The sequence below is a fragment of the Trachymyrmex septentrionalis genome, unplaced genomic scaffold (genome assembly GCF_001594115.1).
Source record: "Trachymyrmex septentrionalis isolate Tsep2-gDNA-1 unplaced genomic scaffold, Tsep1.0 scaffold37, whole genome shotgun sequence".
Classification (NCBI taxonomy): Eukaryota; Metazoa; Arthropoda; class Insecta; order Hymenoptera; family Formicidae; genus Trachymyrmex; species Trachymyrmex septentrionalis.
The window spans coordinates 6,511,748-6,528,424 of record NW_017305536.1 but is presented as its reverse complement, the minus strand read 5'-3'; the positions used below and the strand labels follow the sequence as shown (position 1 = coordinate 6,528,424).

At 37.6% G+C, this 16,677-nt stretch overlaps 1 protein-coding gene across 6 annotated transcripts in view; it reads left to right on the top strand.

Moving 5' to 3' along the window:
* Window positions 1-16,677, top strand: part of LOC108750610 (RNA binding protein fox-1 homolog 2-like) — a 304,555-nt gene that overhangs the window by 209,372 nt on the left and 78,506 nt on the right. The window lies entirely within an intron of this gene.

The following is a 16,677-nucleotide window of genomic DNA, read 5'->3' as shown; positions in this document are numbered from 1 at the left end:
TATATATATATATATATATATTCTCAATATGAGGAGAGGAGGTTGAAGAACTAATATTACATGCCGGAAAAACAGCGATATTCCTTGATGAGAATACGAGAACGTGCTGCTGCAACTGTACACGTTTCTTTGCAGCGCGATGGCGACATTCCGTTACAAGCTCGCGCTGATCTTGATAAAAACATTTGCCAAGTACGAAGTGCCATTGTCAGTTATCGATTTTCCATCTTTTTCGTCGGTGTTACGTAATTCTTGACTGTGATTTAGGCTTCTACATCCATTTCGATCCAATATGGATTAACTTTAATCTCGGTTTAATTTATTTTGTATCTTTTTCTAATTCTTAAAATTAGAAAAAGATAGGAAGTAAGTTAAACCAAGAAAGTTAATCTACATTGGTGGAAATATAGATAATTTTTCGAGAATTTCACGAATTATCAAGTCTTATTTTCATTATTCGATTGTTCTCATTATTAACCAGATTAGCTCCTATGCTTATTTCCTTTCGAGAAGTCGCGAGAGGCAACTATTGATTCGCGACAGAAGTCAGAAAGCGTCGTGCGAGATTGTAGACCGCGATTGCCGACCGTTTATACAAATGATATCGGGAAAACGGGGAGTTTTAAAGAAAAAGGTAACACTCGCGTTACATTACGGGTTTGTAATGCAAATTGCTTTCACTGTGGATGACAACGGAGGTCGGGATAAGATCCGCAGTAATACATCGTGTCGACAGCCGGCATCCGGCGAATTGGACGGAGTGCATATTCAATTCTCGCGTCCAATACACTCAAGTGCACTTCATCAAGTCGCACCGGTAACCCAGTATCCCAACGACGTCTGTCGACGTCACGTGTGGCGACCTACCGTTGATTAGATGCACGAGGTCGCGTCTCAAGCCTTGCTAATGTATCCAACTCGGAATATCTTGATTTTTATGGATGTTGCTATCCCTCAAATTTTTTTAAGCATCTCGACACGCCAAGAACTATTCCCTGAAAAATTGTTCTCCGATCGTTAATCATCTTTTATCGGTGTTATGAATCTGAATAAACACACCTTCACAATTTTTTACGTCTATCCTAAAAGACTGAGATCTTCTTTTATGAAATCTCGAAATAGGACGTACTCGAATTTCTTTTTGACGGCTCCTAATCTTCTTCGGTTAACTCTTTTTAACATCTCGACAAAAAATTGTTTATAACTATTCTGTAATATTTCTGTAATAAAAGTGGAGGAGATTACTCTCTTTTGAGACAGTCGCAAGACTGATGGATCTCCAATCCACAAATGTTAATTTTTTTTTCTGTTAAATCATAATTTTCAAGTTTACTTAAAGCAATATATTCATCAAAAATTATTTCACTTATGAGGGTTGCATGGAAGGAGGCGATCTACAAATAATGCTTATAAAAGCAAACATTTGCACACGATACTTCCGGCTAGTTATTGTAAATTATAAAGTTGAAGTAATTCTCATGTAACTCGTGTATAAGAGTATTACGAGAAACAAGAGAAGTTTCGTCGTGTTCGATCGTTTCGATCTCACGAATTCTCAGAATATCTTTAACCTCGTATTACATTTTATCGATAATGCTTTCGTCATCGATGTCACTCGCTTTGCAATGAAAGGAGCAAAGTCACGCAAACCGGTATTATACTTCTTAACGGACGTATTATGCTTTTTCTCTTGCGTTCTACCCTACAATTCACTTCCCGAATGAATTCTTGCCGCGGCATTGTTACTATTTTAAGATCTGCAACATCGATTTTCTCATTAACATATATTGTTGCCAATTACCGTGCTCTGTAATCAATTAATACGTAGGCAAAAGCTTAACGACGTTTGCCGGAAATAGAAATGATATTTCGATATTCGATTAACGAACGTCTAACATCAAATTTATGAAATTCAAATCCACGGTTTTACAGCTGTTTTATCGATATATACGTTAATGTTGGAGTGACGTCGAGAGAGAGAGCGCAATTGATATAAGAACTCGCAATTGCACGTGTTTGCCGTCGATTAGACGATTATAGTTGAATCCGGTCCGTCTGGGTCGTGACGGGTTGTACAGACAGGAAGTCGATGTCGCTTCGCATCCGTACTTGTAACGACCAATCACGGGACCGTGATGTAGAACCGCGAAATGGGCTACTTCCAGTTTCCGGAGGGCGGAGGAACGCGTCGACGACGACAGAGCTAATTAAACTCTCGCGCAACTTGCAATTTGCGACGCCCAACACGTTCGGCGAGGCGCTAGCCGCGAAATCGGACGCGCATTTTTATTTCTCGTATTGCGGCTTAATCGGCGTCAATCGGTCGCGTGAAAGCGGCTTAATCGAGTGCGCATGAAAAAGAAAGAAAGAAAGTCCGGTGATAAGGGAACACGGTCAGGCACGCTTGAGCCCGATACAGCTAATATTTCGTTGCCGTATTACGGTCAATTTGTTACTCATTCCCGGTGTTCACGTGACTGGCTGCCAGCAGCCGTAATAATGTAGTCCATGTGAGGTATAATCCGGTCTCGTTTTTGTCGTTCTTTTTTTTTTTTATCGCCGTCTCGCCACGCATAATCTAACATTTGCATAGGAATAAGATACTTATGTGAGCTACGCGAGATTCTTAAAGAGATTAACGCATAGACGTCAAACTGCACTTGATGTAAAAAGAAAAAAAAAAAAAATAGCGATAATCTTACAGCACATAATCTCTCGATATTGACGATGTGTGACGTGCGCCTTGTAATTATCGTATATACCTATGCTATTGTTGCACATCAAGCGAGCCATTCCGCGAGCGAACAATTTCGCATGTTAGGTACGCGTACATGTCAGGTTAGAAATCCTGCTATCAATATCAACGACAATGGCACTATCGTCTTGCCCTTTGCAATGCAAATATCTCTCGCGAGGTTGACTGGTCGTGCTGGCACGCGGTAAAGCACACGTAGAATTTACTCCGAACGGCATAAGTGTCGCCATCGCTTTTAGTGCTTAAGCGATTCCGAAGGCGTGACAGGATCTGATACTTCAGCAGCACGCTATTAACGGACGAGCGAATAATTATTAGTCTAAGACCTGAGGTCTTAGAAACACGCATGTATTATTATGTTATGTAATAAACGAATGTTTTTTACACAAGATCTGTAAAATCTTTTTCTGAAATATTCGTGACTCGCTGCCGCGCTTATCTATTGTGTCAAGTGAAAAGTTTTTTTCAATTACCGGAAAATGTGTAATACTTGTGATATAAAAATATATAACGGGAAAAAAAATTCAGAGAGCCAATATTTTAATCGGGAAAGATTGATGATTATTTTTTTTTTTTTTTATTTACGCGCGTACAGTTCGCGTACAATTTAGAGATTGATGATTTTTCGCGTATTACGATTTGGAGAATAATGATTTTTAAAGCGAAAAGATCCTGTCACGAACTTCGGCATAAATTTTTCATTCGTCACATTGCTTTTGTAGAATGCACGTGAAACGACGATTTCACGCGTCCGACTTGATAGTTGATTCGATACTAACGCTTTTCGTTATCAATTTAAAAAAAAAGAAAAGAAAAAGAGAAAAAAGAACGTCTCTTGCATGCTGCAAAAGCAACGTACCATTAGTGATAAAACAAGCGAGTGAGTGATCGTGTGTGATTCTGTGAGAGAGACCTTTTCTCGAAAGCTTCGTCAATGTAAATGGAATGTGGCATCCCTAATGAAGTGCAGCATTTTGGAAAAAGAGATACTTTGAAGCCAAGGTGGGAAAAGAGCGCGAACCGAGAGTCTCCTCCGAGTCTCTCGAAATTCACCCATAACATATATCTAGAAATATATTTACAAATGTAATTTAACAAAAGAGTCAATAATTAATGAATACAGAAAAGTTAATTTACAATGTTACCGTTGTCAATATTAATTGAAGGATAAAACGGACATTTTCGTCGCAAAATGCGACCAGTATTTCAAGGTGCTCGGTACGCGCGCTTTTCCGGACACCGCGTATGTGCCAATGACACGTACATACATATAAATATAACCAATGGTGTTAGTTCTCGTAGTTGTTAGACGAGCTGTTGCATTTTTACTAGCTAGCCTTCCGCATTTTATCATTATTTAGCTCCCATTGGTTATAAGACCGGTCGTGTTCCACCTCGTACACACCTCGTGTCCGTAGCTGCCTGTGTTGAATCAGTATCCGTTCGCGAAAAATTTCAGAAAGTAACGTTATATTATCGTTACTCGTGCGGCCAATCCATTTTCGATGCCACCAATTACGATGCTCGCCGCATTTAGAAATTCAATCTCGAAAGTATAACTTTACTCATCAATTTATATTAATTTAGATAAAAGTATCAATCAGATAAAGTATAATTCGATAAATGGATTATAGAAAAAACTCATGAAAAATATGAATGAGCAAATAAATATTATTTTACGCAAATGAAAATGTATAATTAAAGGAATAAAGAGATCCCACGAGAAGAATGAAACGTGCAAGGCACTGAAATTTCTTTCCTTATCGCGACAGCGAATGAAGATTAAGTGTCTCGACGGTAATCTTGGCAGCGGCGAACACGAGGTGTAAACGGGTGACTCGGCCGCCGTCACTTCCGGTCGCGGAGGAGACCCTCGGGAGATGCTGCCCATTTGATTTGATGAAACTTTGTCGCGTCTCTTTCCCAAAGCTGTTTCTAACCAAATCCCATTGTTCCTGTCGTCGTCCGCTACGAGTAGTCCCAGGGAATTTCGAGGTGTATTTAGAGCCAGAAGAGTCACGCGACTTCGAGAGAGATAAAACGAAGGGAGGGGACTGAGTAAGCTGCAGAGGAGTGGCAGGGAGATTCGTCCCGATGGAAGGTCGGGATGGAAGGTCCGTTCTCTCCTTCGTTTTCCTCCTTTCCGGGATCAGACCGATTGTGTCCATTGAAAATTAGCCGCTGTCCACACACGAATGGTTCACACCGCGGCGAGTCTTTTTTTTTTCTTTTTTTTTTTTTACTAATCCACCTGCAATATAAACAGCATGATACGTATATATTATACTATTGCATCTTCCGAAGTTTATTCCGGTATACGCGTATATGACGACCGTCGTCCGTATACGTGTATACGCATTATACGTATATACCTCTAATTGTTATCATTATTATATATGTAAATAGTAGCCGCACGCTTTTGTCTAGGCGAATCAAAGGTATATAATAAACGGCCCATGCTTCTACCTCTTTTATTAATTACGTGTATGTCTTAGGATAGAGAAACGCTGCTTACGACTCCGCCGTTCCTACTTTTTTTTTTTTTTTTTTTTTTTTAAATCTTTTTCTCTTTCTTAATGGCGGATCTCACATCCGTTGGCTCCTCGTTGCAACGAGTACTTATATCCACCCGCTAGAACCATCCGAAACCATCCTCTCACCTCTTGTGTATAATCCGGACGTCCGGTCTGATCTCGCGAAAGATTGCAATTCTATAATCTTACCATTAGAATTTAATTGCGAGGGATAATTGTGAATGAATTATCTGTAATCGCATTGTTATTAATAATTACGCTATTACTGCTTTTAATGATATTTTGTTAATTAACAATTAATTGTGCAAATCGAAGTTATAATGAGACAGCAATATAAATCATGTTGTTAATTTATTGGTACGCTATGAGAGTTTCATTAAAAGAATCAATGCTGTCGATTAGAATGGAGACACTTTTAAACAAGAATGAAAATGATTTAGATCTGTTGTAGAGGAGGTATATTGTAGCAGAGAATTATATTTTATAAAATATAATTATATTTAATTAAATTCTCTCTATACAGAAAATATTGACTAAAAAAGATATTAATTTATTATCAACATAAATATTTACGGAAAGCTAAGTAGCTTCGATGACACCTCGAAATTCTCTGGCTCCTTCCGTTCGTAAGCATTTTTACTAACAATTCGTGTTCGACGATCTCTTAAAGTTAAAAAAAAAAAAAAAAGCAACAGAAAGAGAGTTAAATGTACGAAAAAAGAAAGAAAGGGAGAAAGAGACGAAAGAGAAAAAAGAAATCTCTCGTGCTACTTCCATTATCACAAACACACACGCACATCCACCTTATCTCTTAACTCACCCTCTATATATATTTATATAATCTTAAATCTCGTATTGTTTTGTGCGCTTTATATCGCTGTTTGCCAGCTTCGGTCACAACTTCAAGTATTCTTCAAGCTCCCATTTTTCTATTCTATCCTATCTGTGATTCCCACAAACTCCACTCTAATCCCTTAACATTTCTCCGCCTTCGCCTTCGTAACTTATTGAGACGTACACGACACACGTTGACACAAATCCGTGACACACAGAAACGAGATATCAGTGTTACGAACGACCAATCGCTCGTCGTCGATTTTTTTACGCGGTAAATTAATTTTTCTTTTTCTTTACGTTGATTTTTCTTCTTTTTTTTTCCGACTACTTGCCGTTCCCCTAACGAACGATTATTGCCTGTCCGAGATACGTACGGCCACTATCTCCCACCGGGTGTCTATTACTTTCGTCGGAAGTGCAGTGAACGTCGCGATCCTAGCATCCGTCTTCATTCTTTTCTACTCTTTCGCCAGCATCTATTGCCATCTGCGCGCGCGTTTTCGTTTCTCTCTAAAGCACGGCGTTTTCTACTTCCGGTACCGGAGGAACGAGAAAATATCGCGCGTTAGCTCCGTGCACCGATATCATGCGAATGCATCGCGCGTACTTACGCTCTCTTTGTATTTTTACGAGTGCTCTATTTTTAATGCGATGCGATTCTGCGGGAATCTGCTGGACGATCGAAAGAGAGATATCGTGTTTCATAAAAAATATATCTGTGTAAAGTATTCGATGTTATCGTTTTCGTAAAAGGAGAGTTTGATAATAGTAATTCTAACCAAACGTTCGGTTAATATATAATCACAAATAGTTTCATTTTTCTATAAATATTTAGTATATTATCAAACGGCTGATTACACTATTATGTTATTGCTGATATTTAGTAAATATTTGGAAAAGTAAAATTATTTTTAGCTTTATTAACCGAACATTTCATTGGAATTATTTTAGTTGACATTTGGCTTAATTATTATCAAATTTTTAAAAATTTAAACAACTAGAAGAACGTAATGTGAATCGGCAAAGAGATAGGCATCTTTTCGCACGCGTTGTCGAGAGAGGACATTCACGGGACATTCGGGAAAATTCATCCATACACGTTCGTTCGTTCATTCGAAAGGAAGAGAGGAAGAGTGAGAGGAAGCAAGAGAAAGAGAGAAAAGCGAGATTCTCATCCTCTCCGTATAAGCCACGAAGTAAGACAGGCCTCTCCGTATCTTTGATCCCAACACCTCGTTAACACTCACGCATTATATTGACATTAATGTATTGGTTAATCAATTGGTTTTGACTTGGTTGTTCATTGAGAAATAGCTGTTCTTTTGGAACACTCACACGCACACGCTCACACCCCCGGTCGGCGCGCGAAGTAGTGTTAATATCTTTTTTATTCTGTCTTGCTATGTTTCGCACCTCACTGTTAATTAATTGGGTAATTATTATTGTTACTCGCCATGCTGTCACTGACTCGCTCGTATACGTCTGTACTTACATACATACATACGTACCCACACATACAAACGCACACGCGCACACGTACACACACACACACACACACACGCACACAGAGATACACGCGCGAGTAAACACACACAGTAGAGACCACGTACACGTTTTATCCCGAATGATATCGGTGTGTCGTTTAGGCGTCGTCACTTCTTGTTTGCATAATACCAGTAGATGGTTATCAATTTGATAGTGCAACGTGTGCACCAGGGTTGATCGAGTTTCATCAGTAGATCAGTGGAATCTCCGTTTGAGAGAGAGAGAGGAGTCTTGAAAAGGTGGCAGAATTCGAGGATAATTTCGCGTTTTTTCAAACAATTATTTTTCACGTTCAAATAATCCTCCTTACAATAACGAAAGCGACGATCTCTGTAAAGCATTTTCTTCTTCGTCTATTATTCGTTAAATTAAATTGATTAAATGTACACTATAAATGTCAGTAGTTATCGATTATTTTTTATTCCCGTTAATCGTCGTTAATTAACGACATCCTCGACTCGCGACCTTTCTAAAGATCCTTTCGTTCTTCAGTTAACGATCCATAGCTACAACGTAGACAGATTGAGCTCTCCGTTTTGCGTACTAACCTCATCTCGAGGGGCAAGGAATGCGATTATTAACACAACTACCTTAACGCGAGCCGGAGGATATTGTTCTCTTCGGGGCACGATCGCAATGCGCTGCTGCAAGTGTGTATGCGGGACTACTTGATAAGTAGGCTTCTTTTTCACGAGTAACTGGAGTTCGTGCACGTGTCGGATATGTTAATATTATCTACTCTTTATTTTCTCTCCTTTTTTTTTTTTTTTTTTTTTTTTGGTTTTTAATTTCACGTACAAGCTTGCATGGGCAGAGTCACACATTTGTCAGGGGCGTATGTCAATACCGCCACCTTCAACGGAATGATCACTTTGTAAGTAGAAACAACGTAACGCCGTGGTAACCGAGAACCGGCTACGTGAGCCTTTTTATTTACTGTAAATAAGCACGCACGTTTCTTTTTCTAGTCGTGACGATTGCAGCACTGCGCTGAAAAAAAACGAAGACGTGTGCCTGGCCGATATTTCGCGTGAACTCGCAATATTGCAGCGAGACGCCACGAATATGATACTCCCACGATTGAGAGTAATCGATAATCACTTCTACGAATAATTAATAACGAGTTATGAATTGTCAACTACGTTTCCACCCCCTCGGATGAAATTCTCTTCGTGCTTAAAACGATTAATTCCTTTCTGCGTTTTTTTCTTCTTCCGCATATTTCGCGCGTCTTTTTTTCGCCGCCTGGCTAAACGAGTCGAGCGTAACGGGGTTTCCCCGGGAAAAATATAAATCTCCGCTAAAACGTCGGTATCACACCTTCCTGAGCGACGTGGAAAAGAGAGAAGAGACGTGCGCTCGCGCGCTGTCGGGGGGGGAGGAGGGGCAGGGGGAGGGGGAACGGTTACTTTACGTCCGTCGCAATTAAACCTCACTGCTATATTACGGCAGGTGTGGTAATTAATCACAGCCGCGAAGAAGCAATTAGTCATCCTGGGGATTGCATCCGCCTCGCCTGGCGTCTTCTTTACTACGCGAGAGTATATGTCTGCCGGTGCGAAACTTGGTTGCTCGCGCAGTTCGAAGTGTGTAATTTAGAACCAATTACATTCCGATGTGAGTCCGCTAATACTGATAGATGCGTAACGTAAAGAGAGAAGACCTTCTTATCGACGTTCCCCTGTTTCTCAGAAACGTCACAATCATTCGCACATACCGTTATTATCGTTGTTGTAAATGCATCAGCCAGCAACGTCCATCAATGTCGATTTTGCCATTAGAGAAAGTCGTGCAGTTGTTTGTACACTGTACAAATTGCGGGCGAAAATCGTGTCGAGAACGGTAATTAGCCGGTCGAATGTGGCAACGCTTAGAATATCGCAATTCTTGAGCGAACGCACGTTTCCCCAGTCTGTGGAAAATGCGATTTATCGCGCGTACCTGTCCCGATTTTAATCTCAAGCGTGACCACTTCGATCGGAATTCTTGGTTTAAGCTGCTATTTGTGTGTTAGACGTTATCGGATTTGTAGGGAATAACGCATTATGAAGATAAGAGTATTCAATCTGGAAATTGCTTAATTGTTTTTAATCCTGTTAGTTTATTTGAATCTATTTGACCTAAAATATAATTTCTATTTTTACCAATATATTATTTAAAATCTTTTCTCTAGCATTTATCTCATTCGTTAAGGTCACGAACTTTTTTCTGTGAAATTTTTTAATTTTCTATAGCTTTTTTACAACCTTTTAATCGTATTGGTCCAAATGGATGATATGATTGTACAGTAAATTTGAATAGACTAGTATAGGGTTAAGAACATTTGTGTAATAATATCTTACGCAATTTTGGTTGCATTCAATTCTATTTTTCTAAAAGTATTCTTGTCTATTGTATGATAATGCGACGTTTAATTCCGACATTATTTTTGGTCGTACGTTTGAAGAAATGCCTCAAATTGTTTTATTCTTTGTCTGAAGCAAATCGGATTGGGAAGAAATTTATGCGCGCTTTTTTTGATTTTCGATGTATTTTGCAGGAAGTATATTCTCATAATTCGCAATATAGACTATAAAAAGAATATTCACAGAGTCGAAGAGCTTGAAAACAACCTTATTGTTATCGGGTGCCGGTGATAAAAGCAAACAAACGCGCGCAATCTTTCGTCCTCAGAGAGAGAATTTTCGCGACGACGCGCGGAAACAGGAAGAGGAGGAGTGTTTCTTAATCAAAAGGGTGCAAATTGCGCTCAAGTGCTCCATTATTCGTCTCTGCTCGGTGAAACCTTTTACATGGCGCACGCGTATACGCGGAACAATGACCCGACACGAAAAGAAGGAAATTATTCTTAATCGCACTTTCAGCCGCGACATCCGATTTTCATTAATGACATTTGTCCTTCGTTCTTTCGACAAACGTTCACTCGTGACTAAGCACTATATGCCCGTTCGATCAACCATACAATGGACCGTTAGTAACAGTTAACCTTTAGTACACATGATTGGGTCATTCGTGTCTTGCGTATTCTTTTTTCTTAGAAATACTGGAAAACGTGAAATAATTTATACCAAGTTATAGCATTTATATATAATTTGTTTAATACACAACTTTAGAAATTACGGAAAGAACAAGTTTGCTGAAATATCTACACTGATAAAAATTTCCGATTGAAAATAGATGAACCAAAAGATTCTGATTATATCAATCAGAATTCTGATTATTTCAATTAGATGAATGATATGATCAGAAATTTTTTTGATTGTCAACTAGAATTATAATAGATTCAATTCAATCAGAAAATTCTGATGTTTGATACACATTTTCAACCAGCATTCTAATTTAAAACACTCTTTCTCCAATATAAAAAAGCTAGATACAAATCTAAAAGCATAATTTTATTGCATCATCAAAATAATTACATAAGAATTTAAAGCATGACGAGCATTGCTGCAAAAAGTTTTAACATGCAACTAGCAATTAATTTAAACATTCATAATTACTTTGAGGGTCGAATAAAATTATTTTTAGATCCGCATCTACCTAAATTTTTAGATACTTCAACAAAATCGTTCTTTTTATACTTTTTCTGTATTTTTAAAGATGTTAAAGTATACTAATAAAGTATACGTTGGAATCATTTGATAATTATATAATTGTAAAAATAATGAAAATTAATTCAGCACACGAATGATTTATTGTGTATAATAGAGAATCAGAAAATTATCGTATGTTTAGAATTAATGGCGTCGGCCGGGTTTGTAATGTTTCTTGCTTATGGATTCGCGAGACTATCGTCCATATTGCCTATCTGTTCGATCATCGTGTTCTTTCTGTCGTGTAATTCCTAAATCATCGTAAACGCGCGTACAGCTGCCATGTGACTTAAAAAGCCAGTCATTCTCTTATTTTCGAAAATAAATTATGCCCTAAATTATTTTATCGTTTGTATTTAAATCATATCTATATTCCCTTTTTTTTTTGTTTAGCAGCATGTTTTGTTTTTAGTAGAATTTTACAATTTTTATTATTTTACAATTTCTCTTCTTTTACTCTCAGCTTTTTTGACGTTGATAGAATAGATAAAATATTGCAACGATATTGTTTTATACATCGTGAACGTAACGTTTTATGTTTGATGTAAAATCAAACTATGCCCGTTTTATTTTATTGTATAAACGTTTTCAATGGAAAGTTAATTCCATTAAAGGTAACTTTATGAATTTTCGAACTATTTTTACACGTTTATGTTGGGCATTAAAATGTTGTATAAATCACATGGATTGAGAAAGAAAAATAATTGATAAAAATTTTCTTGATTTTTAAATTATTCTACCGTTATGCAAATATAAAATAAAAGAGGGTACAATTCTGAATGAAATTAAATTTGAAGTCAAATTCGAGGTTCAAACCTTGTTTTCATTGTGTGGAAGGTATTAAAGGAGAAAAATGGTTGAGTAATTTTTACCTTTCAGGAATAAAAAACCTTTCACTAATAAAAATATTTTGACTATTTTTGCCGAACTTTTGACAAACTTTACTTACCTGAAAGTAAAAATCGGAGATGCAAGGTAAAAAGTACATTACAATGGTAATATGTTTATTCAACTGATTATTACTTTACAGTAAAGTAAATCTTACTATTCTTAAGACTATAAATACAAATAATCCACAAAACTTTTTTTTTACCGCGCAGTAAAGTACATTTCGTCAGCGCTAAGGCAAGAAATACTCATCGATAAAGTAAATTCTATTGAAATGTATGGTAATTTATAGATTTACTTCACGAAACGTAAAAAATATCTTACATTACGATTATACGACGATCGCTTATTCATTAGAAAAATAAAGTAAATTTTACACGAGTAGCGTGCCTGTCCCTGTATGGATCTGCCAGTTTAGAAAATTTACTAGAATCCTAACGCATATTTATTCACATTTTTCTGCAACTGCCAAATAAGAAAAATCAAATCTGAACTTTGCAAATGGGATTCGAATTTTATTTCATTCAGACTTTGTACCATGTTTGAAATTGTACTATCTTATCCTACATGAAGCTGCACGAGAAGGGGTATAGCGAGCCAAGAATAGACTGAATACGACGGCCGACGACCGCGAATTATGGAGGTGGGATGCTGAGTGCATCGACGCCATTAAGCGCATTGCAACGCATTGCATATTCTCGAGCACGGCACAACGTCGTTAAACACGAGTGACCGCAAAGACTGAATGATGTCTTTTGACATCGCGCCCGCAATTGCTTTCCGCAAGTACTTTCCGCCGCACGAAATTTCGGTGCTTGTCCTGCACCTGATTTCAACGACGTAACGATCGCGTAATCAATCGACCGTGTTGTACCTTTTGTCTCGTATTACCGTCCTTGTCGTATTTACAACTGCAGCATATTTTGTCGTGACCGAATGGGGAAACTTTATTGTTACTGGCTGATTAACGAGCATTTTCTCTGCGCTTAATTAATATATCGCTTCCTGTTTTCAAGACAGTGAATATCCATTTATATTGCGTGTTGAATTATTTGACGGTTGAATGTACAATAATTTTCATGGATTATTGATTTATTTGAGGAATTGTAAGTTGCAAATTACATCAAATCAAATCAAAGACATGATGTATAGACACAACAAATGACAGATGAACGGAAATTTGTTAACGAAATGTAACTAATTAGGTTTCATAATATATATTCTCTATATTTCGATCTTTTATTTCCGTCTCTCTCTCTCTCGTGCGGGACTCATATTTATAAATTCTACATTTTTTTTAAGCGGACGAGGAATGACAAGTTCTGAAATTAAATCGCGAGTCGCGAGATAAAAGTTCACCGCAGTGTTTGCGGCTGCATTATTTCGAATTGCGCACCGCAACATGGCGTGTAAGATGACGATCTGCGAGGCATAATAATTATAGTTGGGCGTATCGGTCGTTTCCGTGGTTTCCGAGTGTACGCGGTTTATAGTTGTCAGCTCTAAGCAGCCGTGTAAGAAAGTCATGGCTTTCTTGATAGAAGCTCTGATTAATAGTAAACGTGCAGCTTCGCTAAGCAGGCCTGGAACGAACGACTTTGCCTCGAGCTACGAGCTCGCGAGAGTAGCGACATTGAAACGAAATTTAAATTACACGCAGTTACGAATTTGGCAACAACGAACGATATTTCGATATGAAAATAAATTTCTTGGAGAGAGAGAGAGAGAGAGAGAGAGAGAGCACATTATTCGACTTAATTTTGTAAACTCGAATAGTTTTTATTTTTTGTTTCATTCGTTATAATTTCAATTCACAACCTTGACTGTATTAATTATTACAATATTCATTATACGCACTTTACACGGTGCTTGTCACTTTATTTGATAAATTATTTCTCATCGTAACAAGAGTAGTATTAAGAGAACTGATGCTAGAACTTATAATTATGACGTCGTCATAATTGTATCATAATTATACCTTCTTGTCGCGTTGGATGAAAACTTAAGTGCGTATTCTATATATATATATATATATATATATATATATATTGAAATCGTCGAAGATTTCAACGTTAAGTATATTAATATATCGTAGAGAGAGAGGAAGCAATTTCTTGTAGTGTTCGCGAAACGCGCGCGTTACGTCAGCGGAAGTAGAACGTATACGTTTTGTATCGCCCACTTAAAGAGACCCCGGCAGAATTCGTGGTGGATTAATTGCCTGATGCTTACTCTCGAGTATCCGCGGCGTGCACGCCAGCTACAATTTTCCGTAGCCCGATAAGACTCTAAGGAAGTTTTCGCTTGGCCATCGCGATCTCTCGTCACGAGAACGCCACGGAGCTTAAAATACGTAGGAAATACGAGCGGCCCACCGCTGGTTTTAACTCGCGATGCTCGTGAAAATTATCGTGAAAAAAAAAAGCTTCGACGAGAGATACGCTCGCATGCACTATCTTTCCCGATTCGGAATTGCAAGCGAATACGAAGTTACGTTCTATGACACGCCGTTTTCCGTTGGCTGTTTCGCGCAAAATATCACCGATCGTGAAAATAAATTTGTATTTTGTATCCCGTTACGATGCAGTTCAGAATAATTTGCATTCATTATATATATGATCAAAGCAAGTCGTGTTTATAAATTATGAAATGTATGGGAACTTGTCTATCGATGTTATTTTTATACGAGCAATAGTAGGTTTTTGTAAAATTAAATAATTGAATTCAGAGTCTCGAAAAAACTTTTCGAAAATAAAATTTTAGAGAAGAAAATACCTAATTTGCATAGAAATTTGAATTTTCCGATAACGAACTTTCGATGTGTCGTGACGTTGATATAAATGAGACTTTAATCGAACATTTATTATACTTTTCCAAATTTAAATTTCGTATTTGTGTGTATTCAGACTCGTTAAAAAAATTATTAAAATTTTAATACTGAACAAGACTTATCCTTGCATAAGGTTTCCGAAATGTTTGGATTACGGATTTTGATACATTTTCTCGAATGAATATTACAATTTTGATATTATGCCGCGATATTTGCAATGGGACTCAATAATTTAAATATTACATTTTCTTCGCATCACAATTTTCTGTTAAAACGGGAAATCAAATTCAATAACAACGCGCTCTTCTAAATTGTTAATGTTTCGAAATGAATTCATAGCTGCGCGCTGAAAAAGTCGTTGCGTATACATTGAACATGCAAATGAATTCTGTTGCGATTTGTGCCGTATCTTTGCTTACGAATCCTAAAAATATCGACACGTCTGGCGCGACGCGATCATTGACATTATGACAGTAATTTCCCAAGCGATTTGTTATCTCATTCGAGGCATCGCGACATGAAACCAGCGTTACGAGAAATAGCGACACAAGTTGCGAATTGAATATCGTTTATTACAACGTCACTAGAACGGTTTATAAACATTTCATAAATAGATACTCGAGAGAGAAAAGTATTTAGTAGAATGTCAAGCATTTTTAATTATGTACGTGGAAAAGATAGAGATAAAAGGATAGGAATTTTAAGCACATCGAGATATTATTTTTGACCTTTGAAAATTTTTCTAGTCTAATAGATTATACAAGATGTTGCCAGAGCTACTTTTTATCTATTTATTCGTTTATTAATTTAAGAGAAAAATAGCTTATCCTGAGAGAAAAATCTGTAAGATTCTTGTATAATCGTATCATTAAAATGCACTTATCTTATTATTATTTCTGTTTCTACGAACGTCTGATTTTACATACACAGAATTATCGCGAAACTAAAATACAATAATACTACTATTCTGCGGTACAATGGACGAAGAATGTAACGCATATTTTCTGTTCTTATTATTTTCTGCAGACGCTTAATAATTCTGGACAAAAATGTAGGTTTATGCCGTAATTACGGTCAGCCATCGGGTATACACTTTAGTTAAGTGATGGTCGCTGAAAAAACCTAGGCTTGTGTCAACTTCCCTTGCGCTACCTACGCAAAGGGCTCAGCCATATCATTAATTATTCGCGCCAGTCCGTTGTCCTGCGACATCCATTTCCGGTTACAAAGGAACCCCTCGTATATATCTTGTCTGTTTGGATCTAGTTAACTCTTTGACTCGCGGCGGTCCTTTTCGTTGAACGATAATTGACATACATAATTGTTATATATCCCACTGTGTGTTAGCCTAACGAGACTCCAACTGTAATTTACTCCAGCTACCGCGTTTGTGATAATTGTTAAACGAAATTGTCGAATACTCGCATATTTATCGATCCAGATTCTCGAAACTGTTGAAGAGTCTATTCATGATGTAACTTACATAAAATCGTTTTCATCGTTTCTTCACTTTCCTAGTCTGCGTCCATTATTCGATAAGTGGCGAATATCGATTATGAAGACAGGGAGATATTGCAAGGTGGCTCGGTGGCGCGGATATTATTAAGGACAGAGATGCCGGATTAAACCGACGACTTTGAAATATCGTGGATCCGACCTTCGTGCGCGCACTCACTCCAGTTTTGCCACGTCCGA